Source organism: Octopus sinensis, linkage group LG11, assembly GCF_006345805.1.
Source record: "Octopus sinensis linkage group LG11, ASM634580v1, whole genome shotgun sequence".
Lineage (NCBI taxonomy): Eukaryota > Metazoa > Mollusca > Cephalopoda > Octopoda > Octopodidae > Octopus > Octopus sinensis.
Genome location: NC_043007.1, coordinates 49,098,236 through 49,113,810, shown reverse-complemented (window position 1 = coordinate 49,113,810; position 15,575 = coordinate 49,098,236). Strand labels below are relative to the sequence as shown.

The window sequence follows — 15,575 nt, the reverse complement described above, 5'->3', positions numbered from 1 at the left end:
TCTGCAGTGAAGAAGGTTGACTCAAAGATTTGGATTGGATAAGGTTGCATTAGAGATCTGCATTGGAGAAGGTTGATTCAAAAGTTTGCATTGGGGATCCGAATTGGAGTAACTTAGGAAAACTCACCAACAGCCTTAACAAAAAAATAAGGGACCTGGCCCTTCTAGCCTAACTCTATGAGCAACTTGGCCAAGCAATGATATCGACCGAGTGAGCATTGTTGTTGGAGAAGTCAGCATTGTCCAATAAAAAAAGAGGAAGAGTCCATGAGTCATGCCGCCATGGTTTGAGAATATGTCTGGCCAATGCTTCCGTATCACCTGTTTATAACCATATGGGCTGCAGTGATGACTTGTTCTTCTTTCTACTTCGCTATAGACAACAATGCATGTTCTGCCCTGTGGAGCATACACAAAAAGAGTGTTTCTACTCCCCACACAGGAGCAGGCCACATAAAGTTGCCCATGTGAAAAGCACGGCTTCCCCAAATGGATGACCGCCACCGATATTGTTTGGCCTTGAGATTTGTTGATTGACATGGCGATCTGCGGATGTTAAACGGCATGTCTGACCCCGTGGGATAAAGGTGCCTCCTTGAAATGAAAACATTTTCCTCCCTCCCGTACCCCGTAACAATGGTGGCCTCAATAAAGTGGGGCGTCAGGGACTTGACTACCAAGCAGGTCCCGTTGCACTGCTTAGGCGGATAAAGCGTGTACTTTTTATCCCATTTTAGTTTTATTGAATGATTGTGTAAAATTTTCTTAACAATAGGATATATTGTAAGTCTACACACACACACACGCGCACTTGCTGTTGTTGTTGTGATGCGTGTACTCTTTATCCCATTTGAGTTGTTATTTTGAGTGGCAGGAAATAAGTTTCAGCGAACTTGAATAGCATGTTCGGAACTCGTTTCTAATGTTGAAATGCCACATATCAAAAAATGCTTTAAATCACATAGGAAGAAAAACGGCTATAGTACGAAGTCATCGATTTGCTTCGATCGCAGAGAAAGCAAAAGTACGTACAGAGAATTTCATAAACAGAAATAAATAAGTATGTTGTGGCTGAAAATAACAGTCAAATAAAGAATTTAAATATTAAAACAAACAGAAATTAAGAAACGAAATGTGCTAGTTGCTAATTATATCGTAATTCCAATTGAATAAACCAACATTAAATATCTAACATTCAAAATTTCATTTAAAACGAAATATATAGAAAAATTGAATATATACACATACTATATGTATACTGTATATACATTTCTTTCAGAGCGGTTCATCCTTGTTTTTCTGTATAAATAAAACTATATATATATATATATACATACATACCTACACATGCACACCCTTACACTGAATGCACACACACATACACCTTTTTGCATCCAGGCAGCCCCCCCTCTTTTCTGCTTTCCGGTTTTGGCTGATGGACCCTCGGTTCCCGCGTAGCGGGGCGTTCGAGGGCCTTTGCGCTCGCGCGCCTTGGCGCGCGCTGGGGGCTTGGTCGGCCCCTTGGGCTTGCGTTGTACTGCTTGTGCGTTGTGTGCGTGGGCGCGCTTCGTGTGTGTGGGCTTGCTTCGGATGTGCGCGTGCGTATGTATGCATACATACCCACACACTCGCATGCATCCCTACCCACATACATACACGCACACCTACTCACACACACACATACACACACATACCTGCACACACACACACACACATACATACATACACATACATACCTACTTCAGACATACACACACACAGACATACACCCATACACTCACACTCACACGCATACACACACACATACACACGCACACGTACACATACACACACACACACACCTACATACATACATTACACTTGTATACACACACACTTACATTCATACACACACACACCTACACAGCCATACCCTCACTCATACACACACATCTACCTACACACACACACAAACACACACGGACACACACCCATACATACATACATCTACACACACACGCCTACACACATACATACACACATACATAAACACACACACATACACATATACACACATACGCACACACACATATACTTATACACATGCACACACACACACATACATACATACACCCATATACATACACACACACATACCCACATACTCCTATACGCACATACATACACACAGACATACACACATACACACTCACACAAACATACACACACACATACTTACACACACACTCACCTGCACGCGCACACACATGCATGACAAACACCCATACACTCACACTCACATACGCACACACCAACATAAACACGCACACGCACACGCACACACACACCTACACTCCCACACACATACACACGCACCTACATACACACACACACGCATACACACATACATTACACACGTACACACACACCTACATACACATGCATACACACACACACACAAACATGCACGGACACACCCAGACATACACACATACACCTATATACACACGCCCACACACCTACATACACACACATATACACACGCCCACACACCTACATACACACACATACATACACACACATACACGGACACACCCATACATACTTACATACATACACCTATACACACACGCCTACACACCTACATACACACACATGCATACACACACACACATATACGCACACACACACACATATACGCACATACATATATACCCACACACATGCACACACACACACATACGCACATGCATGCATGCATGCACACGCGCACACCTACACGCATACACACACACACACGCACGTACACATACATACATACACACACGCATACATACACCCATACACATACATGCATCCTACACACACATACATACACACTCACACATACATACACACACACTCACTCACACACCTGTATGTACGCGCACACACATGCACATACACACACTTCCCCACACCCACACGTACATACATACACACTCACACACATACACACACACACACACACACGGACATACATCTATGCACACACATACATACACACATACTCACATACATTCATCGGACACACTGCCACCCGGACATACACACAGACACACTCACACATCCACACACATACATACTTACGCACATACTCGCAGGCACGCGCACGCACGCGCTTGCGCCGGTTCGCGTACGCATACGCTCCGCAGGCACCTCGCTCTTGGAACCGACAAGACCTCCCGCCCGTTCCTGGGACCGTCGCGTGTCGTTGGGTTTTCCCACGCCCGCCTCCGCGGGACCACTCTTCCATCTTCCCCTCAGCTGGAGTCCTTTTTCCTTAACCCCCCTTTTTCGTTACACACACGCGCACACATATACACACATTGCTTAAATATATACATTACTCTTACACACATTCAATCTACTCGCCATTTATACCACCACGACACTGGACACACACACACACTACTACTCAACACACACGCTGGCACGCTACATACGCCCCCACCCCTTCCCCTCCCTCCCTTCCTCCTTCCTTCTTTTTCTTACTACTGACCTTGTCTGCTAAGCTGACCACTAGTCTCGCCCTACTACCTCACACGCCTACACACAGACGCACACACTAACACACACATATATATTTTTTTGTTTTTTCATCTCGCCTCACACACACACATACACACACGCACACGCACACACTCACACACATACACACCCTGTTACGTTACCAACCTTGTCTCCACTCTTTTGCCTTTAAAAACCCACTTTGCTCTGTTTTCGTAAACATCCGCCTTTCACCATGTGCAACTCGTAAACACCAGTCGTCTTTTTTCTCTTTCCCTGTTGCCCGCTCTGGGATCTTTCTTTCCTCTCTCTTCCTTCTTTATGTTTCCGACGAAGAGCTCCGCTCGAAACGTCATACCTCCCTGCTTCCTTTTCCTGAGCGCCTATTAATAATAATACTGTAATTGTTCCATTGTTGTTGTTTTTTTGTTTCCCGTTTGGATTAAAATTATATATATATATATTTCTTTCAGACCACACGAACTGACATAAAGAATCTTACAAACTAAATTTAAAAACGAAATAGTTTATTTTTGTTTTTTTCTGTATAATAGTCGCCATCGTAGAGGACTTAACTCATGTTAGCAAACATCGGATTTCACCGATGTGAAAATTGGTAAAAGTTATGAATGAAAATCTATTTTTACCGCTATCCGAGGATATCTCAGGAAAAATAAGTTGACAAAACCCAGCTAGGATCGTGACGAATGTCCTCCTAAAATTGGAGCGGTATACGTGCTAATTTGTGGACGTGCATAATTTATACACAATGTAAGATTCCCTTATGAGTGAGATCCAGCAGTTTTTAAACTTTGGTCATTCCAAGTAGAGAATTTATATACAGTGTTGCAGAGTCAAAGGTTTTTATTTAAAGTATTTATTTAATTTGTGTATAAATTTAAAGTATTTATTTAATTTGTGTATAAATTTCAAACTCTGTTGGACTTTTGGACTTTACTTATAAGGTATTGGAATATTACATATATACCATTCTGCCTAAAAAATGGATTTACAACTTCAATATCCATACATATCTTACATCTATTTTCTTTCCTCCACCTCAGTCTCTATTTTGTATCACATCTAAACTAAATATGACTTAACCATCCTATCACACCGTCTCCGATGAAGGGATATAATTAATAAATATCCTGGAAACAGCTGTAAGACCTTCTATCTATAAATGTTCTATCTACACAGCCTTGGTTTTTTTATCTCATTACGCAAAAAATTCTTATATACATACATATATATATATATATGTGTGTGTGTGTGTATTTATATATATATGTGTGTCTGTGTGTGTATATTTATATATATATATGTATATTCATAAATATATATATGTGTATATTTATATATATGTATATTTATATGTATATATAATTGTGTGTGTGTGTGTGTGTTTGTGTTAAATTCAAATTACAATGAAAGTAAACAAAGGTTGCTTTACAAGCGTTGAGATGTATCGAAAGATAAGGATATAATTTTATTCTCAAATGCAGGATAATGCTAATAATATAGCATGAACAGGATAAGCTACCCATATTCTGCAGTAAAATGTGTCGGTGGCCAGCATCATCCTGCGTTTGAGAATTAAAATTATTTCCCTGCGTATATATGTGTGTGTGCAGATATATATATATATGTTGTGTGTGTGTGTGTGTGTGTGTGTGTGTGTGTGTGTGTGTGTGTGTGTGTATGTATGTATGTATGTATGTATGCATGCATGTATACTTTTATATATATATATATATATATATATATATATATATGTATGTATGTATGTATGTATGTATGTATGTATGTATGTATGTATGTATAGCTATATATATATATAATTATGACGCGCACTCTTTAACTCTTTACTTGACCTTTTCTTCCTGCCGGTCTGTCTTCCTCTCTACTTGTCTGTCTCCTTATTTTTCACCCTTTCTGGTTTCTTTTCCTCTCTATCTCTCTCTCTCTCTCTCACTCCTCCTCCTCCATCTCTCTCACTCCTCCTCTCTCTGGCCGCAGACCGGACTACTAAACTTCCTTTCGCTCACTGATTTCAACAAGTCAACATCGACTTTCTTCTGTCTCTAGCAAGTCGATCTTCTGAATTGCGTTCCAACGAATTTTTCCACCGTATAGGCTTAAAAAAGCCCTTAATGTTGGTTTCCTTGTCCTGTTTTTATTCTTTATGTGTACTGTATTTTTATTTACTTGTATTGCTTTTACGTCCTGTTCTTGTCACCTTTTTTCTTTTTTTTTTACCCCTCTGCAAAAGAATTTTATTTAATTCATTTCGCAGGAATGATTGCTTCGACCGCATCGTGTTCTGCCCTTACCCTCGAAACACGCATTGAGTCGCACCAGGGGCAGCTGATGAAAGGGAATATTCCTTGTATTGTTTATCTTGTACTCTGTTTTTTCGTTTCCTTGTTTTTATGTTTTTATGTTTTCGTTTCTCATTGTGTTCTACGTTTATTTGTGGTGTCCTGTACTCATATATATATATGCATGTATATATACATATAGATGTAGGTATGTACATATATGCATGTATGCATATGTTTTATTTGTTAAATTGTTATTATATATATATATATATACATATATATATCAATAATACAGTGATTGTTTCTTGTCAGGAACAAAAAGATTAATAGGACTGCTAAAGAAGTGCTCTATTGAAAGAGACAAAAATATCAAACTAAAGGTATTGAACAAACAAATGCAAGGCCATCCGCATAACATTTCATAATTCGAACATTTAATCATAGAATATACATATAAACATCCCGCAAGATGGAACATAATTCATCTGTACAAGCAATAAGCATATAATAAGGTGCGAGAAAAAAAGTTCATCACGGTTTAGAGTTAATAATTTAGCGATTCAAAAAAATACATTTAAAAAAAAAAACATTACAACACCTAGAAAGTAAAAATATAATATAAAGTAATATATAAAAATATATAGGTATATAAAAATATATAAAATATATATATATATATATATATATATATATAGGAAGCATATAAAAAATATATAATATATATCATGTAAATAAAATAAAAGTTCATCGTTTAGAAATCTTATAAAATTATTATTCAAGTAAGAGAAGCCTTATAGTTAAAAAAGAGGAAACCATATTTACTTAATCCCTATGGCCATTTCAGGGGTGTATTATTATGTTTAAAGCACTAGGGTACATCAAGATATTATATATTTTTTTATATTCTTCCTATATATATATATATATATATTTTACATATTTTTATATTTTATATATTTTTATATACCTATATATTTTTATATATTACTTTATATTATATTTTTACTTTCTAGGTGTTGTAATGTTTAAAAAAAAACATGTATTTTTCTGAATCGCTAAAGTATTAACTCTAAACCGTGATGAACTTTTTTTCTCGCACCTTATTATATGCTTATATGCTTGTACAGATGAATTATGTTCCATCTTGCGGGATGTTTATATGTATATTCTATGATTAAATGTTCGAATTATGAAATGTTATGCGGATGACCTTGCATTTGTTTGTTCTACAACCTTAGTTTGATATACATTATATATATATATACATATATATATATATATATATATATATATATATATATATACATATATATATATACATATCTGTATATATATACATATCTGTATATATATACATATATATATATATACATATATATATATACATATATACATATATATAGAAGACCTGAGTATAGAAGACCTGGACAAACAAAACCAAAAAAGAAAGAACATTAAAAACCTTCCCTACATCTCTACACACAACCCACTCAACAATGAGGCCTTCAACACCATACTACAAAGCACAGCCTACTAAAGGGAGACCCAAAGATGAACCGGATCCTCGAAACACCACCATCATTAAAAGTAAACGGCAACCAAAATCCTTGAAAAGGATTTTAACCCAAGCTACACTGCACTCACATCAACCACAAAACCAGCAGTTAGAAAATGTGGAAGGCCCAACTGCGGAATCTGTGTCATCTTGAAAGAAGGATCAGAATTTTATACTGGAACAAGGCCACCAGTGCAGCACCATTAGAACTAACTTCACACCTGCGCATCAGAAAACTTATTTACGTCATAACATGCGCAGGCTGCAATAGGCAAGTATATAGGCCATACAAAAATAGCTTACGTAACAAGATGGCGGTGCATAAATCACAAATTAGAAACCCTGATTACCGGAAAATACCGGTCAGCGGACACATAGATAGATGTGCTGGAAATGTAAATCCGAAATTTACAACTAACCCGCTCTATAATTCAGTGACAACGCAACCTTCACACAACGCCAAAATAAAGAACTGTATTTCATAAACAAATATAGACCAAGTTTTTAAACACCACTGGGCCAGGAATATTAAAAACAAAGATATATTAAACAAAAGTTGGTCCTCCGAAAAGGAGAAGCAAATTCCACCACGGCCGCTACCTAAACAGTCACTCGCACGACGGAAATATGCCTTAGGAAAAAAAGGGAAAAAAATTTATAAAAAAGCTTTCTTCGTACAAATCTAACCCTGATGAACTGACCACATACGATACACTAAGGGTCAGACCCGATTCTGATTGGTCCACACGTTGATGACGTCTAGTTCTGCTAGACTGGACAGGATACAGACAAGGGGCAGAGATTAGTCAGAATATTGATGACGTCCTTTTCTGCTTGACTAGTCACTAACAAGATACAGACAGGGGCAGATCTAATACAGCTATAAGTCGTGATTGGTCAGATTTTGATGAAGTCCCGTTCTGCTTGACTAAGCCACCTAACTAACGAAACGATTGGTCAAAACAGGATACAGACAAGAGACAGTTATAATACAGCGATAGGTCACGATTGGTCAGAATGTTGATGACGTCCCGTTCTGCTTGACTAAGCCACCTAACGAAACGATTGGTCAAAACGTTGATGACGTCACGCTACGCTGGACTGACCACCTAACAGTGTTTATAAAGCCCGAACAATTCACAAGATTCGCCAGAAATCATCCAGCGAACACTCACCATAAGTCATCACATTTGCTCAGGTAAAAATGAATTCCTCGCTCTTTCAGGAACATCAGTTTTTTTATATTGACTGCATTCCACCACTTTGATCTATTTTTTATATTGAATGCATATCACCAACCACGAACCACTGCATATACACTTTAAAACCATATAGCATGACCGAACTCACTTCAAACTATATATTGAACCTTTATGATGTCTGACTCCATTGTGTATTATAAATGAATTTCTTATATTTGATAGCATGAACTATCTTTTTTTATATACTAACTTTTTTTTGATAGGTTCATTTCCAGAACTGAAACATGTTATAATGTATATATGAAAAATTAAAAATTGTATAATATAGCAGCATTTTCGAACTTATTTTTTTACAAATACATATATATATATATACATATATCTATACATATATAATATATACTATATATATATATATACCTATATATATACATATATATATATACATATATATTATACATATATATATACATATATATATACAATTATATAGACATATATATATACATATGTATATATACATATATTATATATACACATAAATATAGATATACATATATAGTACACATATATATACATATATATATATACATATATACATATATATATCTATATATATATATATATATTATATACCATAATATATATATAACATATATATATATATAAGAACATATATATATCATATTATATATATATATATATATATATATCATATATGTTTTTTCTCCTCTGTGTATCTTTCGTTGACGAGCGTTAGGCTCGACGTTAAAGAAAACTTGTTTTATTTATATTTCCTGAGCGCCATACTATACAATTGTTCGTTTTTGCCACCTGCCTCTTCTTTTTGTTTTTTTCATAAAGCTTCCCGTTATATATATATATACATATATATACATATATAAATAACTATATATATATATACATATAATATACATATATATACATATATATATATACATACATATATATATACATATATATACAACAATATATATATACATAATATATATACATATATATACATCATATACATATACTACGATATATATATATATACAATATATATATATACAATATATACATATATATATATATAATATATGATATATATATACATATATATATATATATATATAGATATATATCTATAATAATATATATATATAAATATATATATATATATATATATATTATAGTATATATATATAGATATATATATATATATAATATATATATATATAATATATATATATATATTTGTAAAAATGAAGTTTTGAAAATGCTGCCATATTAGACAATTTTAATTTAACATGTTTCGGTTCTTGAAATGACGAACCTTATCAACTGTTGCTCCCATTGGAACACAAGGTAAAATCTAAAATGAACTCCTCGCCTTTTCAAGAACATGAATTTTTTATATTTGACTCTATTGAATGTATGTCACAATTATGAACTATTACATCATACTCTTTAAACATATAGCATGGACTCTCTTTATTATATATGAATTTTTTTATATTTGACTCTATTGAATATTATATATGAATTTTTTATATTTGACTCTATTGAATTTATGTCACAATTATGAACTATTACATCATATTCTTTAAACATATAGCATGGAACTCTCTTTATTTATATATAAAAAAACAATTTTTTTGATAGGGTTCGTCATTTCAAGAACCGAAACATGTTTAAATTAAATTTGGTCTAATTAGCAGCATTTTCAAACTTCATTTTTTAACAAATATATCCCACTCGTATACAAGCTAATCTTATTATAAATATATATTATATATATATATATATAGTACATAACACTAGCTGAAGTGTGACCTCTCTACGCGCGGGTAAGAGTGTGGTTGTTTACTTTTCTGTTGCTTCCTTTAGCACGTAAAAAGCACCACCCGAACGTGCGGATTGCAGCGCCGCCTTGAACTGGCTTCTGTGCTGGTGGCACGTAAAAAGCACCACCGATCGTGGCCGCTGCCAGCCCCCCTGGCACCTGTGCCGGCGGGCACGAAAAGAGCACCCACTACGCTCACACAGAGTGTTGGCGTTTAGAAGGGCATCCACCTGTAGAAACACTGCCAGATCAGACTGGAGCCTGGTGCAGCCTCCTGTCTCCCCGACCCCGACCCGGCAAACTGTCCAACCCTTTATATACACTAGCTGAAGGTGACCCGCTCTACGCTCGGGTAAGAGTGTGGTTGTTACTTTCTGTTGCTTCCTTTCAGCACGTAAAAAGCACCACCCGAACGTGGCGGATTGCAGCGCCGCCTTGACTGGCTTCTGTGCTGGTGGCACGTAAAAAGCACCAACCGATCGTGGCCGCTGCCAGCCCCCCTGGCACCTGTGCCGGCGGCACGAAAAGAGCACCCACTACGCTCACAGAGTGGTTGGCGTTAGGAAGGGCATCCACCTGTAGAAACACTGCCAGATCAGACTGGAGCCTGGTGCAGCCTCCTGGCTTCCCAGACCCCGGCCAAACTGTCCAACCCGTGCTAGCACGGAAAACGGACGTTAAACGATGATGATGATGATGATGATGATGATGATGAGATGATGATGATTCTCTCTCTTTCTTTCTCTCTCTAACGCAACGCCTCCTGTTTACTTAGGTACAAACCTGAATAATAATTGGCCCCCCACAATACAACACGGACCTAGATACAGCCAATTATTTATGCTGCTGTAGAGATAAAACAAAGTGCCATTTCACAAATAGATGTAAGACAAATAACGTAGTTTACCAATGTGACGTCCGCACTGACAACCAGACGAAATCATACATAGGTGCAGCTAAGAACCAAATGATTCTCAGATATAATACGCATCTATCCAGCTTCAGAAATAGGAATAAAGCAAACTCAACAGGCCTTAGTGCATACATTTGGGAACTTAAGGATAAAAAAATAGATTTTAGCTTGAACTGGCGTATACTCACAAAAACAACTTCCTACAACACAGCAAATAGACGCTGCGATCTCTGCCTATCAGAACACCTAGCTATACTTGCGGCTAAACAAAATCTTCTCAACAGGAAATTTGAGAACAACAGATTTTGTCTCCACGTGGGCCTGTATGTATTTTCGAAATACCGGTAGAATAGCCTCTATTGTCTTCATGCAGTTCTCTAGGCCTTCATAATCCCAAATTAGAATACTCATCTATTTAAGTCTAATTAACAGAGTAATACATGAAACACACGAATAGTCACCCTGCAAACCCACTCGCCCCAAACATTCCATAACAATACACTTTGCAAATACATAGGTTCCGCCTAGCATTAAGAAATTCTATATTAGACGTAACACATTTTCAAACCACCCAATATTTGGTAAGATTTAGCTCCCTTCCCACACTGCTAGAGTTACTCCCCTTACACCGCCAATGTTAGAATCTGTAATACGAGACGTGCATGTAAGAAAAAACTGTGCTTAATTAAACGAGGTAACCCGCTGAAATTATTATAGAAACGAATTGCAGATTTGGACTGTCTGTATTTTAAAACTATGATTAAAAATAAAAATTCGCAAAGAAGTTATGGTTTTAGGATTTTTAGAGGGACGCTATTAATGAGAAAATCAAAAAGATTTTAGTAATGTTTTTAAATTATGGTTCATTTTCTGATTGAAAATAAAGGAAGTGGGGATTGATATGGTGAGCGCCGATTTCCCCTATTTTTATTTTTTTCTTTCTTTTTCCAGAAACAGGAGAAAAAAAACGTAATTCTCCGAAGTAAACTTCAAATACTTTAAAACACAGAAATGAATGTTAAACCTTGGATTTTACATACACAGATCAAACAGGTAAGAACAAACCCTAGCTACATGCACATACAAATCAAAATTCGCAGCTCTAGTTACTTTCCTCGGGTTTAGAAAACCGCGTAAAATATGATCAGTTAAAAATAGCTTGAGGTTAGTTTTCTTCTCACAAAGCAAAAGACAAAAATGTATAAAAAGAAATAAAACCTTGTTTGTAGAAAATGTTGGACCTGAGTCTGCACTCTCTAAGCAAATTTCGTTCCCGAGCCAGTGTGCACATACATACATACATGCATACATACATACACACACACACACACACATGTCCATACATACATAACTAACTCGTACATTACAAGTATGCAAGCCTTCTCATGTTTAAAATGTGATATTGTTTTCGTTATCTACGATGCAACTTAGTATGTTTGTTAGAAAGCAGCTGCTTCTTCAAAGGAAAAATTTAAATAATTAAAAACAGAAGCGCGCATACATACACACACACATGCATGCAAGCATGCTACATACATACATACATACATACATACATACATACATACATACATACATACATACATACATACGTACATACATACACACAAACATACACAAAAATAGATATTTTACATACGTACTCACAGAGACCAATATACAAATATACATACATATACTCTTTTACTTGTTTCAGTCATTTGACAGTGGCTATGCTGGAGCACCGCCTTTAGTCGAGCAAATCGACCCCAGGACTTATTCTTTGTAAGCCTAGTACTTATCATATCGGTCTCTTTTGCCGATCCGCTAAGTTACCGGGACATAAACACACCAGCATCGGTTGTCAAGCAATGCTGGGGGACAAACACAAACACACACACACACACACACATATATATACATATATACGACGGGCTTATTTCAGTTTCCGTCTACCAAATCCACTCACAAGGCTTTGGTCGGCCCGAGGCTATAGTAGAAGACACTTGCCCAAGGTGCCACGCTGTGGGACTGAACCCGGAACCATGTGGTTCGTAAGCAAGCTGCTACCACACTTACCACACTACCACTCCTACGCCAATAGACATAAGTAAATATACATACATACATATATACATACATACAAACATACACAAATATACAAGCGTACATACACATAAATACATGCATAGATACACACAAAAAAACATAGGCAAAAGCAATTCGTGAAAAAAGAACTATGTATGTGCATTTGTGTATGTATATGTATGTATATATATGTGCGTATGTCAGTGTGTGTGTCCGTGCGTGCGCGTATATTTGACAGTTCAGCTCATGTATAAGAAAGACAATGCATGTACGTGTGTGTGTGTGCGTGTGTGTGTGTGTGTGTGAGTGTGTGTGTGTGTGTGTGTGTATGTGTGTGTTGTGTGTGTGTGTGTGTGTGTTTGTGTGTGTGTATGCGTGCGTGCGTGTGTGGGAACGTGTTCAGCTCGATCCCGAATATGAAAGGTAAATGTCGGTTTTCACAGCCCTTTAAAAAACTAATAAGAAATAAAAAAAGTTTCACAGAAATCGCCGAACAAATACATAAAAAAAGCTTGACAGATGTATGTATGTATGTATGTATGTATGTATCTATCTATCTATCTATCTATCTATCTATCTATCTATCTATCTATCTATCTATCTATCTATCTATCTATCTATCTCTCTGTCTATCTATCTATCTATCTATCTATCTATCTATCTATCTATCTATTTATCTATCCTGAAAAACTTCTGCTTTAGATGTATGTATTGGTATGTATTGCAAGAAACAGTAAGGAATTTTTTCTTACATTTTACATAATTTAACCTACGCAAGTTTAATGTGTGTAAAACGAAATAGGAATTTTGAAAGAAGCTTCTATAAAACTAATACCGAAAAACGAGAGAGAGAGACTGAAAACAGACACGCCTATCTAAAATTGATATCAACTATGAGCGTCTGTGCAACCAGAGATGAAGGTGAAAAATTGTTACATATTTATACTCACTTGAAATAACCAAGATTTTTCACCGTATGTATATAAATATATAAGCTGCGCACTTTATGTTCGTATCCTTCCACAACTTCTACGTAAATGTCATCAGAATCATAACAAACAAGTCTTCTAAAATGATAGCGCTTATCGCTAAAAGGCAAAGATCAATGTAGTTTGAATGCTATATTTTCATTGGTTGTTTAAATGTGTCACAAAATAAGAAATTTGCCAAGAGTAAAAACTTTTAAAAAATTAAATATTTTTTTTGAAAGTAATAAAATTAAGACAAATATAAAACGATGTATCTAACTGACAAATGGCTCTGGGTTCAGTCCCACTGCACGGCACCTTGGACAAGTATCGCCTTCTATAGCCTCGGGCCGACCAAAGCCTTGTGAGTGGATTTGGTAGATGGAAACTGGAAGAAACGCGTGGTGTATGTGTGGGTTTGTGTGTCTATGTTTGTCCCCCCACCATCATTTGACAACCACTGTTGGGGTGTTTACGTCCCCGTAACATTGCGGTTCGGCAAAAAACACCGATAGGATAAGTACTAGGCTTCCAAACAATAAGTCCTAGGATCGATTTGTTCGACTAAATAATGTTTACAGGGAGTTACTTTTATATAAATTTCGAGCTTCTCATAGCCATTTTCGAACTGAAAAATGTATGTTCTACAGATTCTTTTAAATATATATATATATATATATATATATATATATATATATATATATATATATATATATATATATATATATATATATATATGTTTATATATGTATGCATGTATAAAATAAGGAATAAATATTCAAAAGCGAATATTTCTATAGATATTATTATCTGTGATAAATATAGAATGATAATAACAACAACAATAATATAGGTGGGCATTAAATAATGTTAGATAGCTATACAATTAAAATTTATATTTATCATAAGGGCATACGAAGCGCCTACCCGCTAGAAGGTGAAGCTAAAACCCTCAACTTAACAACCAATGACACTGAAAATTTCAACAGATAACAGTAGTTGGGCAAGCGAGCAAAAACTTGACATACCATCACAGCTTAATGCTATATAGTTTGCTATTTGGATATACTTGTATAATGAGTTCGAGTTTTGGCGAAAAACCTTAGCTCTCTTCAGCAAATCCAAGTGAAAAATTCAACTCGTCACGTTGAATATATACCCTATATCTG

The 15,575-nt window shown here is 35.9% G+C and overlaps 1 protein-coding gene across 1 annotated transcript in view; it reads right to left on the bottom strand.

The window, feature by feature from the left end:
- The window catches only part of LOC115217623 (UDP-glucuronosyltransferase 1A1-like), a 49,163-nt gene extending 34,626 nt beyond the window's left edge, over nucleotides 1–14,537 (bottom strand). The window contains exon 1 of the mRNA XM_036507481.1: nucleotides 14,389–14,537. The gene's annotated coding sequence lies outside the window, so the exon portion shown is untranslated. The remainder of the gene's footprint in view (nucleotides 1–14,388) is intronic.
- Nucleotides 14,538–15,575: the final 1,038 nt, after the last annotated feature.